Genomic DNA, 21,670 nt, shown 5'->3' with positions numbered 1-21,670 from the left:
CCAACGGAGAAAGCTCCAGTTCTTATCCCTGCTTCTGTTGCATTATGAGGAGAATTCCTTCCTGTTGCTTTGAAGTGAATTTTTGGGTTGTTTTACACTGTACAACCCCAAGGAGGGACCCTTCTGTTTTCATTAGTGCCCATAGCACCAAATGATTATAATAATGTAACAATTATGCAGCACTATAAATATACATGGCAGGAGATTTTCAAAAGAGCATTTTCCAATATCAGTTTCCATGAACACAATGAGAGCTTTTGGATGCTGAGCCCTTTTGAAAATCAGCCCACTCCAAATCCTTTAGGGGCCTCACTGGGAGCTGAGTTCTTCTGAAAATCTGGTTGATGTTCACCACCCCAAAAATTTTGATGGCTAAGAGTTCTGACTGGCCACCTGTGGGGATCCAGGTGCCACATCAGAATCATACAGTGGAGTTTGGAAGATAAGGGCATAGATACCAGAAGGTACAGCACACAATGGAAATGGGACCATTCCACTTTGTACGTCATCCATAATAACAATTAACTCATTACAGACCCTGTATGTGTGGTGTGCTCAAAGATCCAGAATGCTGCAGCTCTTCCCAAATCAGCATCCAGATACTGTGCACAACAGGAGAGGAGTTGAATGAGGATATGATCCAATAGGGTTTTATGGGAGAGAAGCATTTCCATCAGAGAAACACAGAGCAATAACAGTAACTAAACAAACTATTACATAAAGTATCATGAGAAAAGACTATTTTCCTCTGTACCCCACATGCAACAGCATATTGCTATTAGTGGTTTGGACTACAAACTCCAAATACAGATGATTTAGCTGAGGTTAGTCCTGCTTTGAGCAGGACGTTGGACTAGATGACCTCCTGAGGTCTCTTCCAACTCTAATATTCTATAATTCTACGATTTGTTGCTCTGGGTGAGGAAGTGCGTTGAGTAGTTTTGAGGGAGGTTAGTGATTTAAAAGACATACAGTTTTGTCTAGGTGTATAAAGAGCAGCATAAACTATTAATACTATAAACGTGTAAATATAAACTGACTTGCTGTTGACTTTGCGGCTGCAGCAGCAGTTGCTGAGCTGAGCCAGAGGTGGGGAGCCACAGAGCGGAGGGAAATATTAGACATTCCACTGAGGTGTCACTCACACTAACAGACATCTCCAGGTTCCTGGAGGGATGAAGCACCAGTGTCCTTGGCACCTGCAAAAGAACACAAGTGGAGATTTTTTAAAGACAAGGAAGCAGCCTGAGAGGAGCAGAAAAAACAGGCTGGCATCCCAGCTAAAGGAAGGGGGAGGAGTCAAAAACTTGAATTTAACTGATAAACACTCTTGAACACGTGATAACACAGCTTCAGAAGCAGAAGAGATCTGCGTATATGAAAGAAAAAGGGCTTCTTAGGAACTGAAAGTATCTTGTGCCTCACAGTCTATGGGTCCCATCTTGCATACTCATATGTGTGCTTCTTGTTCAGATGATTAAGGCTTGTAAAACAAGGCCTGAAAGGCTGTCTTTCATCACCAATCACTGGTACCTAAAGGAAATAACCTGTTTTCCTGTCATTGAAGCATGCCTTTGTATTCACACAATGAATGGGACACCAGTGCAGAGTTGTCCTTATGTATGGCCTAGTCTAACGTGGTGCTGAGTACCTTCTGCAAGTTGCTTTGTGTCCTCATCTCCCACCGAAAATCACTGAAGTTGAAGGTGCTCAGTAGAGCTGGTCAAAAAGAGAAGGAATTAATTTTACAAAAAAAATTCATTTCCCCCCTCCTCCCCGGGTACTAAATGCACCCATCTTTCATGTTTTTTATTTTTTCATGAAACTTTCCCCATTTGCTCAAATGAAAATAAAAAATAAAGAAATGATAGGAAAAAAACCAGGACTTCAACCATTTTTAAAAGGAAAAAGGCAAAAAAAAAAAAAAAAAACCAAAGAGGAAAATAGCTAGCAAACAACAACAAAAAGAAAGAAAGAAAACAGAAAACATGCAAAAAGCCAAAAAGAAAAGAATGAAAAGTTTTGAAAAAAAAATCAGAATGTTTTTGTGAACACATTCTATTAAAAAGAAGGGCATTTTTCAATGAAAAAACTTTTTGTTGCAAACATTTTGATGAGTTCTAGTGCTGAGCACCTTACAGATTTGGTCCCATCTGCACTAATATTTTGAACTCGGACATGTCCAATCCATTAGGTTCTGATCACAACTTTTTAATTAATTTATTTTTACAAACTGACCTTTTCTTTCCTGAGTATCCTCAGATGTGTAATCTGAGAAGAAATAGTTGCATATCAGTAGTGTAGGGCAAAAGTGTAACAGACTAGACCACAGCAGTCCCTTCTGGCCTTATAATATGGATCTGTGAACATGTTTGAAGCGTAAGTGGGCACTTATGTCCTGATCCAGTTCCAGCTCCAACAGAATTCAATGGAAAGACTCCAGTAGGTTTTGGAGGAAGCTCTTAGAGAGCTGCATCCCAGGGAATATGTAAACTTTCTAATCCTGATGGATATTTTTGGAACCTCTGGTTGTTATATGCTAGTCCACTATCTATATGAGTATTACTTTCCTGGAGTACAATCCAACTCCTGTTGAACTCCTTGGGAGTCTTTGCATTGACTGTCATGAGAGTTGGAGCAGGTTATAATAATACTAATAACAATATTATATTTTATCACATTACTTCTTCAATTTTTGAAGGTTACTAAGGCTATGTCTACACTGCAGCACTAATTCGAATTAGCTTAATTCGAATGACAGAAAGCGATTTATAGAAAGCACTGCAGACTGTCCACACTACAGTGTTTGTGCTGGTTTCTTGCGTCCATACTTGCCAGCCTTAATTTGAATTAGAAAGCAGTGCAATGTGGGAAGCTATCCTACAGTGCAACTAACCATAGAGGCTGTTGTGACGAGTGTCGTCATCCCAGGATGCATCGGTGCTTCCCCCACCTTCTTCCCACACCCAAACAAACAGGAAAAGGATTTTCGTGCTGTTTTTTTACTCCCCAGATCGCCATTGCTGCAGGCACATGGAGCCAGCTGAACTATGCTCTCATTTTGACCGTGACAAATACATCGCAGCTTATCCTGGATTACTTTAGAACTGTATGCTTGCCTTTTATGCTCACCATCCCTTTTATATTGCTTGCCTTTGATTTTTCCCTTCCCCAAATGAACCCCCCCACCTGTATGCTGTTTGCTTTTTATGCTCCCCCTACCACTGCTGTATATTGCTTGCCTTTGATTTTGATTCTACAGGTGTCTGTAGAATGTAAGATAAATAATAACAGAGTCAGTTAGTATATTAATACAGTGATACAAATATTTCCATTTCACTGATGGAAAGCATGATATAATGTATCCACATGTAGCACTGTGAATAAACTCTTAAGAAAGTATCAATTTCCATGATTGGCCACTGAAACAATGTAGCAAAGAATTTCCTCTCCCTGTTGGCATTTAAAACGCATTCACCATGCGGGGAGTGGAATGGGTGGTGAAATCTTTCAAAGGGACAAACTTTAAAGGGCTAAACTTTCAAAGGGACCAATATTAAAGGGACAAACTGCAAAGGGCTTGCTGGGCAGTTAAAACACATTCACCATGCGGGGAAGGGGGTGGTGAAATCTTTCAAACCTTTAAAGAGACAAACTGCAAAGGGCTTGTTGAGTGTGGGGGGGAGGGTGATCGCAGCTTGGATTTTAAACCCATTCACTGCAGGAAATGAAGATTTAAATCTTCCCGGGGCTGCTTTGAGGGAGGGTACTAAAATGGGGCATCATGGGATACAGTCTGGAGGCCAATTAATTCAAATTAAGTCTCATTGCATCTACACTCACACTAATGTGAATTAACTGGTGTGCTTCAGGCGCTAATCCACTTGCAGAGGTGGTTTTATTAATTCAATTTTAAAGACTCCTTAATTCGAATTAACAATGCGCAAGTGTAGACACGGGAGTAATTAATTCGAATTAAGGGACTTTAATTCGAATTAAGCCACCAGTGTAGACCAGGCCTAAGTGTCCCCACTATCACAACCTGCTCCTTGCTTTGCATTTGTAACAGATCAATGATACCTGTGAAGCAACCTCCTAATCAAAATCTTCCCTATGCCATAGGAACTCTTTTTCTAAATCCAAAGAAGATATTCAAGGTTATTTTCACTCTAATGGTACTGTCTGCCCCTCAGATATCACTTGTACTTGGTCCTGGTTCAGTAGAACAAATATCTAGACATTGTCTCTTTTCTTAGTATTTGTAAAATACAGTGTGTGCCAGGGCCTATTATTATTATTGTGTAGCACTATAAATCTCCAGGATGTTTTAGTGACATAAGGAAAACAAGGTCCCTGCCCCCCAAAATTAAAATCTTAGGCCTCAGGGCTGCAAAGGTTTATGCACACATTGAACTTTAAGCATGGGAGTGCTCCCACTGCATCCCTGGGACTTGCTCATACATGTGAAAGTAAACTTGAGCAGGACCAGGACCTTAGACAACAATAGATGACACAGAGGGATGAAAAGGGGGAGGATGTGACATAAAATCATGCAGTGTGAATTAGCTAGGAGACACTCTGTACTGGTTAATAGAGTTTAGAACCATTAAAAGGTCACTGTCCTTTTAAAAGCATTTGAAAGCAACATTGAAAATAGCAAGTTAAGGACCTGATCCCGTGTGGTACTGAGCATCCCCACTTCCCAAAGAAGTCATTGGGAATTGAGGATATTCCGCATCTCAGAGAATCAGATCCTTAGTGGCAAAACAGATAAACCCTAGAGTTGCAGAGAAAGTGTATAAAGCACTAGCATTGGGAAAGCAGTTACACTGTAGTATTGGGTGGAATGCAATAGGGAAAGTGTTCCGGCTGTACTGTGACCTGGGGTTTAAATGCTTTTAATAAGTGCCATATTCATTATTACTGTTACTTATTTATCTTTAGCACTCAAAAGTAAGTATATATCTACGGGTGCTCAGCAGAAGAGATGCCCCCTTCCTCAAACCAAAGACAATCTAACTGTTAGATATGACATACGTGATTCATAGATTTCTAGATTCAAAGGTCGGAAAGGACCATTGTGATCATCTAGTTCAACCTCCTGTACAACACAGGGCAGAGAACTTCCCCAAAAGAATTCCTAGAGCAGAGCTTTTAGAACAACATCTATCTTGGTTCAAAAATGGTCAGTGATGGAAAATCTACTGTGATCCTTGGCAAGGGTGAGGGTAAAAAGAAGTAAGGCGAGTATGGGGATGAGGAAGGACAGGGCTATAACAATACAGTGACTTGGAAAAGATGAAGATAAACAAGATTAAAATAACAGAATAAAAATCAGTGAGACAGAGAGATAGGAGATCAGGGGGCAGGATCCTCAGCTGGCAGAAGTGTACACAGCTCTTCTGACTTCCTTTACACCAGCTGAGGATCCGGCTCTAGGTAGAGATAAGATGCCATGTGGCTCTCCAACATTTCCACCTTCCTGGAGACCACAAAATTTTCCTTAAGGCTGATGAGCCTCTCTCTTTCACTGCAAGTTTTAACCCCGTTAAGAACTACTCACAGTTTGAAGCTTTTATACCCAAGAGCCCAGTGAGGTTTCCAGTGCTGTGAGTCAGTCATAGCCAGTGGAACCTGGCCTCCATCCTGGTGACCGTGGTCAGTACATTTTCTAAGGAGATGTCTGTAGCCTGTGGATCTGCACCAGAAAGCCCCTTAGTGATCAGGCTGGAATGAGGCTGCACAGCTGCCTCATCAACCAACGCCATCAGCTGCTACTTCTCCCAATAAGCCAGACCTCAGTCACAGACGATCGGAACCAATTTCTCAGTTTGCGTTGTGGAAAAAAGATGATTTGTATCACTCTCGAATTGTTCGGTTTTGAAATCATTCTGACATTACTTGAAGCTCTTCAAACCACAGTTTCCTGTTTAGCACTGAGTTTAGACTTAAACCAACTGCAAAAGGATGCTGAGCTGAACAGCAAAACAATTGTCATCTCTTGCCTGCTGAGTGAGAGAGGTTTCTTTTTCACATGCAGCCAATTTTAACTGCCCTCCTGCCCACCTTGCCAACAATGGAATTGAGAGCTACTGGACTGAAAGATACTAGCTGATAGCTCTTTGTGCAGAGTTTAGGACCAAAATGGGGGAGGGAGGGCAGAAGGTCATTTGTGAAGTGCATTAACAGAGTGGTGTGGGGTATAGAAGAATAAAGGGATCAGAGTGTTTCGTGGTAGCAGAGCATCTTGTGTTTGCGTGGAGGGGAGGCTGAAGGGAAAGTGATTCCAGATCCGGCAGTTATACTCTCAGTAAACAAAGATGACTTGAACTGGATAAAAGAAAAGAAACAGAAAGAAAAATGGCATCAACAAATGGCTCAGGTAAGCGGAGTCTGAGGGCCTTTCTTCCGGCTGCACTCTAGTCCAGTCACAAGAGAGGGCTGAACTCTTTGAACTCTGCATCAGAGAGTGTTGCAGATCTTAAGAGTGGAGTAACTCATTACCATTCAGCCAATTTTTTAAAATCTCTATGCACCACAGGAAATGACTGTGTCTATTTAAATTACTGGTGGTCAAAATCTTCTGTGACTTCAAATTTTAATCTAGAGGAGACAACATCTTGTATTAGTAAAGTTCCCTTTCCTAAAATAAAGTTACATAAAATGGCTGAGAAGAATATCAGTCACTCTCTAATCCAATCTCCCTTTTTTATTTCACCCATCGACATTGTGTGAAGCAACTTTATTGTGGGTAAGAACATGTGAGGTGGCAGCAGATGTCAAAAGGTCATTCCAAGGCTAGTGGCTCTCAGCTGAACAGAGAGCTGCAGGCTACAGCTAGGGATGGGCTCTTTGTATGTCACAGAGACTCATAGACGTTAAGGTCAGAAGGGGCCATCGTGATCATCTACTCTAGTCTACATTGCAGGCCACAGAACTGCACTCCCCCCCCCCCCCCCCCAAGGAGACCGCTAACCTATGACTGAGTTACTGAAGTTCTCAAAACATGGTTTAAAGACTTCAAGTTACAGAAAATCCACCATCTACACTAGTTTGAACCCTCAAGTGACCCATGCCCCATGCTGCAGAGGAAGGTGAAAAACCCTCAGGGTTTCTGCCAATCTGACCAAGGGGAAAATTCCTTCCTGATCCAAATTATGGTGATCAGTGAGACCCTAAGCATGTGGGCAGGTACATAAAGTAAAAATAAAACAATGTAATCACTGAATAACGCTCCCCTTGTTTTAGTAAGATAAAGAACACTGAGGGTCTATGGGGAACAAGTAGCCTCCTAAAATTCTTTTACACCATTCCTCATTTTCACTTCTCTCTTTAGTGTTCTTCTCCCCATTTTCTCTCCCCACACACAGGAGGAGGAAGCACCTCTAAATACTTCACCCGGTGCTGGAGACATGGGGCCTGATTCACCATTGCGTTACTCCAGTTGTATGCCAGTATAACCTCACTGATTCCAATGGAGTTACACCAGTGTAATGCAGTAGTGAATTAGGCTCCTTAACTAATCAGACCAACAGAACCTAAGGGGACAGAACTCATTCTTCCTGCCCCTATTCTAGGAGCCACAAGGGTGTGAGCTCTGGTATCACTCTCCTTCCACAATCTTTAGAACAGGAAATTTTGGAACAGAGTGAGCAGGATGAACAAAGTGCAGGATAGAACTGATGTCCAGATCACATAGATTAGAGGGGAGAAAGTTCCCATTAACACACCAATGTTCAAAATAAGAGTGAGCCAGAAGAAATGAACAAGCATGCGGGTGTGTTCGTGCATGAATAAACACGCACTGATCTACAGCTGCTCAAAACTCTTGCACCTCACTGATCTAAATTCCTATGCTGTCTACACATTTGGTCAGTATGTGTTGGATCTCCACGCCCCACAGTCTGCATCTTCCTTTCCTCTGCAGCATGGGGCACAAGTCATTTGCTGGTGGATTCTCTGTGCCTTGAAGTCTTTAAATTATTATTTGAGGACTTCAGTAACTCAATATTAGGTTAGAGGTTTATTACAGGAGTGGGTGAGTGAGGTTCTGTGGCCTGCGTTGTGCAGGAGGTCAGACTAGATGATCATAATGATCTCTTCTGACCTTATAGTCTATGAGTCTATAAGCTATACAGAGATACAAACACGAGAAGAAAAATCCCTCACCCCAAATTCTTCCTGCCCTGGCACGGTCCCTTTTCCTCCAAAATAAAATGCCCTCCCTGAAGCTGAAGCTTCATCCCCAACTATGGCTGCAGCTTCAGCTGCAAGAAGCAAACAAAGAGCGGAAGCTTCTGCCCAAGAGGGGGTGTGTGAGGGAACTTGTATTGAACAGGAAGGCATTGAGAGCTAGCGAATCAGACTGGTCCCACACTCCCCAGACAGCGTTGGATTACATTACAGGAAGGCAGTTCCATTTGCTTGGTCCCTGACTTCTGAACAGAGGTGGGGGCTTGTTTTGAGGGAGGCAATGGATGAGAGAAGCTCTGGGAAATGTGAAAGTATATGGTATGTAACTGGCAGGAGCATAGTCTGTGTGTAGGCAGGGGCGGAAGTGCAGGGCAGAGTGTATGGTGTGGACTGTGTGCATGGGAGTGGGGCCTGGAGGGGCAGAACACAGTATGTGCATGGGTCGGAGAGACAGCTGGCGTATGTTGGACATGGGGAGCTGGATGGGGTGGGGGGATGAGCGCATGGTGTGTGTTGGGTCCTTGCTTTGCTATTTTCATTTTAAATTTCTTTAGGAAAAAAACACGAGCAGGGATCTTTCTTAATCAGCCAATTCTAGTGTATTGTCCAGTTTTCAAAATGTAAAATCTTTGTTCCAGACTAGAAGATGAAAGGATGATCTTTCCCTTCTAGAGAAAGAAGTATTAAAGGTTAGGACTATGGGTTAATGTACCAACCTTTTAGTTCTGATATCAACTGATATCAAATGTATATCAAATCACAAGTCTGGATCCTGTGATGTCCACAAAAAAGAAGCACCAATAACCAAACAAAAAAACCTCAGTCTGACTAGAAGTTGTTACATTTCTGGGGCTAGCACAGAAGGCGGGAGAAAGAGGCAGAGGGAGCTGATACACACAGCAGTCAGCTGTGGTAGTTTTATTGTTTGGGCTGCAAAACCGAAACTAACAAAGCAGGAGATGGGGAAGGCGCTCAAACCTAGGAGAAGGGGAGGCACTTAAACATTTAAAGGGACAGGACATTACAGAAATCTCTGCTCAAAAGACTGCCATGGACTAATATTAAGCATGCATATAAAGCCATGATGCACTCTGACACTTTAGTGGTAGGCAAGGTTCATTATAAGAACCCAGGTGAGCACTGACAATTATTAAGTATTTACACAGATTCATGAACACAGAACAGTACGAAATAAAGACCAAGTTATAGTCCCTTCCCTGAACAGCCTGACATCAGCAAAACAGTGGACAACAGTTTAGGCAAACCAGGCTGCAGAAATCATTGGTGTAGAGACCAGAGGAAGGATTCCTGGAAGAAGCAGGTTTTATAGAGGGAGATGAATGAAGAGAGGACACTGGATGGTCATGAAATGGGAGATTGTCCTAAAGGTTGTAAGCAAGAAAACAGAAGGTGCCTAAACAAGAAAAGGAGAAGATGAGGGGAGCAATGAGGCAAGAAGACAGGGAGGAACATAGGACACAAGTGGGGAAGTAGGAGAAAATGAGAGCAGAATTGAAGGCAGAGTGATTTTATAAATGGTCTTGAAAGTGAAGATAAGGAGCACAAGCAAAGTCTGCTGTAATGAAGACAGGTTGGGAGTGTGTACTGTCCTTCTAGGAGCCAATCCACACCCAGGTGAAGTCGGGACAGAGTTAGGGCACAGGGAAGCTAACTTTTGCATCACTGGGATTCTGCACTTGTTCCCCTAGCACAACTAAGCACAGCTCAAAAGCCTACTTGAATTCAGAACAGTCCTTCCTCGGTTGGTTGTGCGCAGTTTTCAACCCAGAGCTGCTCAGAGCAGCTTTCGCTACGGGGACTCCACTTCTGCCCCCAATGTGCACCAATTCTGGGGTTAGGGATGGGGCCTGTATAGCGCTGCCTTCAGCTGGGGAAATTCTCTTCTGACTGGCTATGGGGTTTTCTGGCCCTGTGCACTGCTGCAGCCCCATTTAAGGGACAGAGCAGGGACAGGAAAGCCTCCCTTCCCGTAGGGGTAGCACCATTTCTAATACCCCAGCATTGAAATGTGAAATTCAACAGAAGTGGCCAGTGTCAAGGGAAGAGAACTGTCACCTCACTGCCAAGACTGGGGCTAACACAAGTATCCAGCCCAGTTGTGCTTGATGGGTCTTGGTACGTGTGAAGAGAGTTTCTCTCTGGTTACAGATAGGCAAGAGGGGGCATTGTTTTCACAGACAGTCGCCTCAGACACTAGCATGCGTGAATGTGACAAATACAAAGGTTAAAGGAGACTTTCCATGAACAGTTTCTAAATATGAACTACCAGAGCTGAAGACGGCAGCTCCAGAAAAGAGCATGTACGCGTATTTCTGTGCACTGTGCCTTGTCACACTCTTTGCACTGGATTTATAGCCATGCAGAAATAGCAGAATGAGAGAGGGGGAATCACATAGGTCCCAGGAGGTGGGAGGGGGTGAAACTACCACTTCTCAGCGCCTTACCAGTTCCTGCTGGTTTTCAGTTACAAGCAGGGAGTTGTTGTGTGAGGAACAAAAGCCCTGGCTGGAGTCCCAGTCTGTTTCTTTCTCAGAGAGGTAGTAACATTTCCTTTGGTGATACAGCCAGTCAGCAGGGCATGGCTCCAGGGGAGGACAGCCGGAAGAACCTTCCCCTGATGAACTATTTACCGCTAAAAATCAACAACAACAAACCACCACATCTCTGCCATGTAAGATCTCCCAGAGCAGGTTTCCTGGAGCTACATAGGCCAGCCCTGAATTTATGCGGACAAGAGCTTAGAACAATTCAAACTATTAAAGTAAATAAAATATGAGATTGGTTTGAGATTTAAATGTAATTAACTTGTATCATTTTTATGTTACCTCGAGGGTGCTGAACAGACTCATAAAATAGACCTGGTCCCTGGCCTAAAGAGATTACAGCCTAATTATAACCATGATGTACCATATGAAAGCAACAGACAATGGGGGCTGAAGGTCCCTATGGCTAGATGACACCATCACACAGATTTGCTATTTGCATTTGCTCCTGCACACCTCTGATTGCACATCCAACTCTGTAGTCTGAATATATTTTTCCTTTCAAGTAAGGATCACAGACAGGTGAGTGAGGACTGTGACATAGCAGGGTACAATCCAGACTAATGAGTAGCTATGTCACCCGTTACCTCTAACCTGAGGTCCCTTTATAAGTCTTTGCTGCAGTAGCCTCCAGCCTGGATTGCTCACAAACAGACTCCAGCCTACAAGCCATTCCAAGCTATGTCTCTATGTGTGCCACAGCCAGCCAGCAACACCTTGTCTCTTACCAGCCTCGGTGATACTGCAGGGTGACCCAAGCACGCTCCCAGTCCTAGATTTTCTCCCTGAAATGTATGTCATGTACTGCCCAGACCTCTTCTAGTCAATATAAGTTTATATAAAGTCCATTATTACTTTACTAGAAATAACATGTACAGAACTTGTCACCCCAAATAGAGTCTCCCAGACACTTCAATTTAAACACACTGGATTAGATAAAAATATAAAACAAGTTTATTAACTACAAAGAGAGATTTTAGATGAGCACAAGTAATGATGATAAAAGTCAGAAATGGGTACAAGAAAAACAAAGATAAATTCAACTGGTGCCTAAATTAACAAACTATGTTAAATTCAAAGTAAAGTTTTCTCATCACATGCTTTCAGCAGCCTTACTGATCAAATTTCTTAGCTCAGGACCCCTTCTCCTAGAATCCAATGGATGCTTCTTTTGTTGTTTCAGGTGCCATGAATGTGATGGGCTGGGGAGTCTTGGGGTATTTGACCCCCTTTTTATAGTTTCAATCCCTCTTTTGAAAAACATTTCCAGCTGGGTATTAATAGACAAAATGTTATAGGAAAGGATGTTCCCTGCTACTTTTTTCTTAACTATTTGAACTTCCTTTATTTCCTCTTCCAGCTCGATGATTCGGATTACTGCAAATTAAGTAGATCAAACATTCCTTTGTTTAGGACAGACCTGTTTGAAAACTGCTGCTTGGGTAGGTCTGTGGTTTGGTACATGTGTTAATAGCATCCTAGAGTGGACTCTTATAACTTTGCATACAATGTTGCCATGCACATTTTATTAGGACAGTAATGACCAGCTAATTATGAGTTTTCATACGATACTTTACAAGACATACTTTGTTTAAAGATTATTACAACAGTGTGTAGGGTGTGGACATAGGAGTACATTCTGTTACAGGGAGTAGGTGAGGTTTAGTTGAGTCCTTTAGTACTCTTCTACCAAATAAAACAAATCTCCTCAACTTCTGATAACTTCAGTGTTCAACTGAGGCAGTCCGAGTAGCATTTGTTGGCAGCCTCTTCAGTTTCTGCATTAATTAAGTTTTCGTTTTTTAAAGAGTCAGGGTTAGAAAGTTAGTTGTTGCAAAAAAAACAAAAACAAAAACAAAAACAAAAAAAACCTTCTGCCTGTTTCTGTTGGCTTGAATTTGGAAATAGATAAGGTTGCACATTCAAAAGTCACAAGAAAACCAGAACTAAATTTGGGCCTTACCATTTCCGTTTCTATGGGTTTCACTTCTCCAATATTCAAACTCAGTCTTAAAATGAAATGTCTTTCAAGTGACCCCTACAGAAACTAAATGTAGAGTTGATTTCATATGTATTTATGAAAATCTGCAGTTCTGATAACTGTAGCGGTAAATAATATTTTATTTTAAAATAACTTAAATACACAGCCATAAAGCTACAACAACAGCAAGAACCCCAGTAAAGCATCTCCAGAACCAGATACCTGAGCAGAGCCCTGAAAAGAAGTGTCATTATAAGCTACAGAACATTTAAAAATGTATTAGAATGGGGTTTAGGACTCAATGACTAGCTGTGGTCTCCACACTAATCCCAAGGCACATGAAGACAGGAATAGGAGCACAGCTGGAGATCAAGGGAAGGTGACAGTTAACCTGCCAAAGCCCAGATGTAAACATTTCTGCATTCAACAACCAGACTTAAGGAACAACAAGAAGCTACTGGAACTATCATGATCAACTGTAAGCAATGCCAGTCTTCAGCACAGATGTTAGTTAAAAGGATACCATGGAGAGATGGGACAAAGGGCGAGGAGATTGAGTCGGAAAGAAGAGTGAGAGATAGAAAGATTAAGGAATAGAGCTGGTGGCTAAGGTGGTAAATGGTGCATGGTGTGTGTAAAAGAACTGAGGGTTTCACTGTCTACTGCCCCTGAGCCCAGAACTTGTTAGTGGAACCTCAGTCTCCTCCCACAAAGACTCCTCCTCTTTCCCCCACTCTTTGCCAGGATCCTCCACAGAATGAATTCTGCTTGGTACAAAGAGGGACTCAACTGTCTGTCTGTTGTAGTTTGCTGCTTCAAATCCCAGGGACAACGGGACAGGGACAAAGTACTTCCAGGACCCTGCTCCCCAGGGAGAGGGCAGAACGACCGAAGCTGAGGATGGGTGGTAAGGGGACATTTCTTGCTCTTTTCTCTGCTGCTTCACACAATTTCTGGGCTATTTTACAGTTTGTTGCTCTGGTTAGAAGAGATATCACTGCTGTCGATAAATATATCCCGGGGGGAGGGAGGGGCGGGGAGGGGCGGTGGTAAATACCAGAGTGGGTGAAGGGCTATTTAAACTAAAGGACAACATGGCACAAGGGCAAATGGATATAAACTGGCCATGAACAAATTCAGACTGGAATTAGAAGGCTTTTAGTAATCAGATGAGTGATTCCTAACAGGAGCTCTGAATTTCAAGAGAGAGGTGGACATATTTATGAGTGTGATTGTATGATGGAGTTGCTTGTGATAGAAGGGAGCAGGGCTTAAGAGCCCTGGGGCTCACTTCTGGTTTATGTCTTATGTTCCTAAAGCTCATGCTTCAGAGCTTCAGCCAGCCACCTGCAGGGGTCAGGAAGGGATTCCTCTTCCCCCTTATAATGCATGGTATGGATGGAGGGGTTGGTCTCCTTCCTCTAAAGCATCAGAGATGGCCATGGCTGGTGATGGGATGTTGGACAGGGTGGACCAATGCTCTGAGGTGGCACCAAGAATTCTTGCTGGCTTGTTCTTGCTCACATGCTCGGAGTTTAGCTGATCACTGTATGTGGGGTCAGAAAGGAATTTTCTCCCAGGTCAGATTCACAGTGACCCTGGCATTTTTTCACCTTGCTCTTCACCGAGTGGGTGCAGGTGACTTGCTGGGGTTATCTGAGTATGCAGTATACTACTTATTATCCAAATATCATGGGGGACATGGATTTAATTTGGATAATTGGGAGTTTGGATAATTGAGAGCGCAAGAGCCATTCAGCAGCAGGGTGGCCTCCCCCCCTGGCTGGGGGCTCCTCCTCCGCCTTCTCACAGTCCTGGCTGGAGGACTCTGCTCTGTTATCCAACTCTCCACATTATCCCAATCCCTTTCTTGTCCCCCAGCATGAAATACATGCCCCCTGCAGCAAAAACCTCATGCTGGGAAACACAGAAGGGATTGGAATAATGTGGAGATTAGGATAATAGGGTTTCGGCTAAATGGAAGTATACTGTATCTCATTTAATCATTTCTCTGCAATTGTGAGGAACATGGGCCATGGTGCAACTCAGTCCCTCCTATTCTCTGCCCATGGCACATCATAGTTTAGACTCTTGTGGACTGTAATATTTTGGTCTTTCAGTTGTTGGGTTTAGTATGCGGGTGCTGGTGGCCTGTGATATACAGAAAGTCAGACTAGATGATCTGACTCTAATACGCCTTTCACCCCAATTTAAAAGTTGCACATTTGTGTGCCTTGTGAATCAGATAAACTGTTTCTCTATCTGTGAATAATGTCTCTTGTTCTATTGAAAGCCTTAAAGAAGGAGGAATGCTTATACAATGAAAATGAATGGACTATGTCCACTAGATTTAAAAGACAACAAGGGGTTTTGTTTCTAAATGATTGTTGCGCTATAAAAGCAGTCTGAGTCATATGACACAAGGAAAAAGAATATGGAAAGGTATACACTTGTAACCAGATAAAACTTTGAATTACTAAAAGAAACTGCTTTAAAAAGGGGGGGGATTCCATGTAATAGTCTGGGCAAATACTGAAATACAGACCATGAAATGATTCAAACATCAGAAGCTGACGATGCAAAAAGGATTAAAGGAGCACTTCCTCCATCTACTGGACACCAAGGGAAATAGCAGAAACAGATCTTGCAGCTGAGTTAGCATCCAACAGAAACAAGACAACAGGCACTCTCCAATGGACCCCAAAACAAGATGTATAAATCTGGGGCCATCACATGGACCCCAGAACTTTGCTAAACCCCCATGTGGGAAAGACTCTCCTCTCCTCCCAGGTTACAGGAAGATGATGTGACTGAATTCATGAAGAAGATGCAGAGTCCAGAAATGCTATCATTGCCTGGACCAACCGCGTGGAAAGGATTCTCCCCTATTTCAGAGTTACAGGACTAAGAAGAAGTGATGAGATTTCATGTCAAAGACTGTATTTCTCCTTCTGTTCTTTAATATAAAAACTGAAAGGTATCTTTCAGAGTTCATACTTTTAGTGAGACCTTACGAAACCATATTCTGGATTTTAACTAATGTGATATGCATGTTCTTATCCAAGCAAATTCGCCTAAGATAAATTTAAACAATAACTTTAAGCAATTGCTTTTTATAGTTTAAACGCTTCCCTTTCAGACCAAACTATTCAAATAGTAGAAACCACATTCTTAAGAGTGCCTTAAAGACAAGTGCATCCTTATTCCTTCCAGAGGTAGTGGAAGTGTAATAAACAACTAGAAGCATTAAAGAATTTGATAATTGATTATTATATGTAAATATGATAAGAAATCTTGGTAATTTGTTTTGTTATATGATATAACTGCTGAGCCTCAACCTAATCTGACAATTGCTTGAAAGACTGTATTTAGTGTGAAGATTGGTTGTATCTACACATGACTGGTGAACTGTGGATTGTATATTAAAGTGGTTCTCGGTGAATTAATAAACTGTTCATTGGCTAAGAATAACCAACAGTCCTGATCTGAGAAATACTGTCCAAAATAAAATTTGACCTGCAAAGAACCTAACGTTAACATTCGTAAGCTAACGCTCCTTGGACTCCATAGGAAGAGATTATCTTAATTAGATTCCAGTCTAATAGTGGCTATAACACTTATTCTATTGGCAAATTTAGTTTGTTGGCTTTCTGCTCTAAAATCTAACTGGCACGTTGGCAAATTCATAACATTTACTTCCCATTCATGCTCACAACCAGCACCACATACATTAAAATCATTATAGCTACTCTGTATCCAGCCTCCTCTCCCCGAGCTAAGGTGAACAATAGCAGGGCCTAATTCATCCCTATTGTAACCATATAAAATCATCAGTGTTGCACCAAAGATAAAAAGATTTACTCTACGCCAGCGGCTCACTTGACTGTCCCAAGCAGTGGAACTTCCAGCACATCCTTAGGATGATAACTCCACTCACCAGCCCTCTCACATGCCCCTCACCTCAATCCCATCGCTACCTATATTCCCATGTGTGGTGTCCCTCAGTAATTAAGTCCCTACAAAAAGAGAAGTGCCAGAAGGCCCTCCTGGTACTATCGCGTAAGTGACAGCAATGCAAACTGGGGCAGCTTCCCCTGGTCCAGGGAGCCCTGTGTGCCCCACGGCAGCACCCTATGTGCTGTGCCCCCTCCCCCTACGCATGTTTGCACTGCTACACTGCCCTGCGACAGCGCTGCAGGCTCCCTGCTGGCACTGGCGAGCTATCAGCAGTACGGATCTCTGGCCAAGTTCCTGTTGCATCCCAGCTGCAGATCAGAGTGCCTTCCCCTGGCTTGGGGTGGAGTGAGCTATTGAGGGGCACGCGCCCCCCAGCACACTGCCAAACTCAGTTCCACCACAAAAAAAGTGACAGAATGGCATTCAGGAGCATTCTGGCGTGATTCAAACCCTAGTGTCTCCTCATTTCCATGGTTGAAAAATTGTTTACATGGGATATAAAGAATCATTGCCCTGAGGGTACAGAAACCGTCATTTACACTAAAGGAACGAATCCCACAGCATTCTAAATTTTCTGCATGAATGATTCTTTCATGCCCCTCATTTTGGATTACAGTACATTGCGTGGTATGGATTCCACAGTCTAATAGAAAGGTTCTCAACCCATATGTTACAGGTTGCAAAGAATACTGTGTGTTAGAGAGAAATGTACAGCCATTTTATTTTGTGAGATTTCACAATTTGTATAGAGAGCCCTATATGAATAATTGCTACTACCTGTCCCGAGCAGAACAATTACAGAGGGGTGCTTATTTATTTAGGAGACATTCCTATGGCACTAGTCACTGTAGTGCAGAGGGGTGCTTTACTTTACATAGTGTGTTCAGAGGGAGCCCGCGCACCCCATCTCCTGCAAGTATCTTCGTAGACACGGGACTGGTCCCCCATATGGATGCTCGATAATGAGCTCCAGGCGCTTTCTGTACAGAAAGTGGGCAAGGAGACAGGCAAACGGCCAGACATTGGTCTGGGAAAGGAGGGATAGGTCCCGTGACTGTCTCCTGAAGGTGTGGGGAAACGTTGACAATCAGGGCATCCAAGAATTAAAACCAAGCAACTCCAGATGGGGCTGGAGCTTATTCCAACTCTTACTTTCTTTTTCAGAAGTACCGTTAAAGGATGAAGATCATGTGCCTTCCCCAGTTTTCCTCTCTGGTCCATCCAGCAAGGAAGATCACTCAGGGTTCTCAGACAGCCTCCCTGTGGAATCCTGCACCCAAAATGCAGGTTGGGTTCAGAGAAGACGCAAAGAAAAGAGAGTTTTTACCCTGGACAAGCACCCACTGCTATGCCAGAGGATCGACAGAGACACCTCTGGCACGTCCACTTACTCACAAGCGACTGTCCCTACCATTGAAAGCAGCACAGGAGAGGATCATTCATGCAGGAGCAAGAAACTGCTGCATTCTGGGGCTTGTGAGATGCTGAAATTAGAGGTGGAAAAGGTTACACAGAGAGAGCAACTAGGGGACAAGAGTCAGAGGGGCAGGGAGGTCTTAGCAAGGCTGTTGGCCATGGAGGAGAGACCTTGGCTGAGATACATCAGTGGATATGGGAAGTCACAGATGAGAGAGAGGAGTATGCCACCAGAGAATAGTTCAGTTATAGTGGGATAGGGGCAGATTCAAACTGCAGGTCAGAACCCAGGTCTGTCACCAAGTCTGGTCAGAGGAGACGAACACCTGCGGAGTCAGCGACTAGGTCACCAGCACGGAAATCCAGATCCAAGTGTAAGGCTGAGAAGAGCAACAGGGCAGCTCAGAGTTAATAGTCGATCTCTTGGTTGTAGCGCGCGCTGCCTTGCGCATGGCTGCACAGAGATCTGATACAGTTTGAAAATCTTGTTCCATAAGAGGAAACGGGGATGTTGAGTAAATGCTGTACAACTAGAAACAAGTTGTATGTTTCTGTGAGTCTAAACACATCAGCAAAGTACACTGAGACTATTCCTCGGTCTTGTCCTCAGTACCCGGGGCAAGGATGGTTATGAAAGTTAAAATGGAAAGAGACCTCTTGGATCAATCAGTTAACCTCCCTGGGACCATTCTGCACAGCAACAGCGTCCTTGTTCTTGTAATGCCACTGTAAGAGATAGCAGCTGTTCTACTGACAGTCTAACCACAAGTGCACTGGTGCTCACACTTCCATGTATTGCTGCCATAGCATAAATGCCCTTGGTGTGGAAACAAGTCCTAATTTGCTGCCAAAATTGCTTCAATATTTGCAGCCCGCAGTGAGAGGGGACCAGCCAGTCCAGCTGTGCTGACAGCTGGCTTGTATTTGAATTGTATTTGCTATATTATTTCTACCAACTGCATCTGAGGAAGTGGGGTGCAACCCACGAAAGCTTATGCCTGCTGAAATGAAATTTGTTAGTTTTTAAAGTGCTACAGAACTCTCATTGGTTTTTTTGTTTGTTTGTTTGTTTGTTTGTTTTTTTAATCTTGAACAAAAAATATATTAAAGTCTCACAGTGAAGCACTTTAAGGCTAGGAAATACCAACGTTAAGGTTGTTTGTGCAACTTTAATTTGATCTCTCTTGTGCGTTTCCATTATGATGGTCTTTAGGTACATGATCAGATCATCTTTCCCACAGGTCCCCTGCCTCATGGTGCAGAGAAGAAAAAAAATGCTTATATCCTCCCTGCTCAGTGAGAATTCCTGCCTCATTAACTGCACAAGCTGAGGGCACCAATCTGCTCTCATGCTAATGTTAATTCAGAGTAAATCATCGCGTTTCAGAAGATTAGTCTTCTTCTGTCATGGCAAATAATTGGGCCCAAAATAAGGTGCAGAGCGGTAGGCTCCTTGCTTCCTTTATGTACTCCCGTAACCTACACTGTTATCTTGTGTATTGAATAAGGCATGGATTGTGCAGAAATGATAGAGGGTGATCACTTAGTGCCTGTAGTGACCCATCCCGTGCCCAGGGTAGCCACCTGAAAATGCCAAGGTCAGGGCAGCCTGTAAAAGGAGAGCAGAGTCTCCCAACACTGGTGGGTGACACTGAAGTCAGGCTTCCCAACCAGACACACACTGCACTTCTGAATCCCCACAGAAGCCGGTATACAAATACACACAGCCCCCTTCACTGCATTTCATTTCCAAGCTCCCAAATCAATCACTAGGTCCAGTAAAGAGACCAGTTATTTAAACTCTATGCTCTTTACTAAAAAGGTTCCCTCTGACCCCAAAGGGTCAGCCACAGCACCAGAGCAATGTAAGTTTGGATCTTACCCAAAATACCATGCTGCCAGCCAATCCTTTAGTAACTAAAACTAAAGGTTTATTGTAAAAAGAAAGAAATAAACCATAAGAGAAATGTTAAAGGGTCAGAGCAAATCAGATACCTACAAATGATTGAAAGTCCATATACATCAGGTTTCTGGGAGAATTGTGGAGTTTGCAGGCTTGTATAGCTCCTCTGGTGTGCATCCAGTCTCTGGGCGGGTCTCAGTCCTTTGTTTCACAGCTTCAGTTCAGTTGTAGATGAACTGATCCAGAAGTAAGTTGGTACCTGAAGCTGAGTCCTGGCTGAAGACTGGTGACTGACAACAAAATGGATTCCCAAGGCCTCTGCCTTATATACCCTGTGCGCCTGGCCATTCGGTTTGTAGAGTTTTACAGGAATCATCTTGCCATTGATGGTCCTATCTGCCATGAATTTATCTAATTCTTTTTTGAACCCATTTGTACTTTTGGCCTCCACAACATCCCCTGGCCATGAGTTCCACAGGTTGTGTGAAGAAATGCTTCCTTTTGATTGTTTTAAACCTGTCCCTATTAATTTCATGGAGTGACCCATTGTTCTATTCTGAGAAGGAGTAAATAACACTTCCTTATTCACTTTCTTCACACCAGTCATGATTTTATCGACCTCTATCATATGCCCCCCCAATGGTCTCTTTTCCAAGTTGAACAGTCCCAGTCTTTTTAATCTCTCCTCATATGGAAGCTGTCCCATATCCCTAATGATTTTAGTTGCCCTCCTCTGTACTTTTTCCAATTCTAATATATCTTTTCTGAGGTGAGGCAACCAGAACTTCATGCAGTATTCAAGATGTGGGCATACCATGGGTTTATACAGTGGCATTATGATGTTTTCTATCTTACTATCTAGCCCTTTCCTAACATGCTGTTAGCTTTTTTGACTGCCATTTCACACTGAGTGGAAGGTTTCAAAGAAGATGTTTACAATGATTCCATGATCTCTTTCCTGAGTGGTAACAGCTAATTTAGACCTCATTATTTTGTATGTATAGTGTGGCAAAGCTCTTCCTCAACCTTGGTAGGTCCAGCGCTTTCTTCTAGTGGTAAGGCAGGGAATTGCTTCACCCTTTAACTCCTCAGAGGGGAAGGTCCCTTACCCTGGTCACACATACCTTATTAGGGGTGAGCGGGTCTGGCCTACAGTCCTAGCACAAGAGGGTGGAGGAATGGGATAGGAAGCCTCTCATTTTTAGATCATTGCTTTCAATCCAGCATAGATCCATGTGGGATGACTGGCTCAATACATCAGGAGTAGGATACAGAGCATTTCACCTTTAATTCACTGGAAGGTTGTCTCTGGGGAAAGACACTGTCTTGGCTCACCTGAGACCTGCTGCTTGAAGATCTCACAAGACTCCTAGATTGAGTTTTGGCTTTGGTAATGTGGTGAGTATGTACTCATTGGGAGCAGCTGCTAGATACATTTTCTTCTCCATTGGGTTAGTTAATTCCCAGAGGAGAAAGAGGCATTGCTTTCTTTGGTGTTGCCTCTTGAAATGCTGCACCTAAAAGCTATTTTCAGTGGAGAGTCTCAGGCAGCACTGCCAGATCTGGCATTCAGACAGGGTGACAGGAAGACATCATTCTCATGAGCAGACCATTTTAAAAATAAACTTTATTTTTAATATTGTAAATTCATAAAAG

This window comes from Emydura macquarii, unplaced genomic scaffold (assembly GCF_026122565.2).
Source record: "Emydura macquarii macquarii isolate MOO-44397 ecotype Brisbane River unplaced genomic scaffold, CSIRO-AGI_Emac_v2 contig_2694, whole genome shotgun sequence".
Classification (NCBI taxonomy): Eukaryota; Metazoa; Chordata; order Testudines; family Chelidae; genus Emydura; species Emydura macquarii.
The sequence above is the reverse complement of the archived record's forward strand: the minus strand, read 5'-3'. Positions refer to the sequence as shown.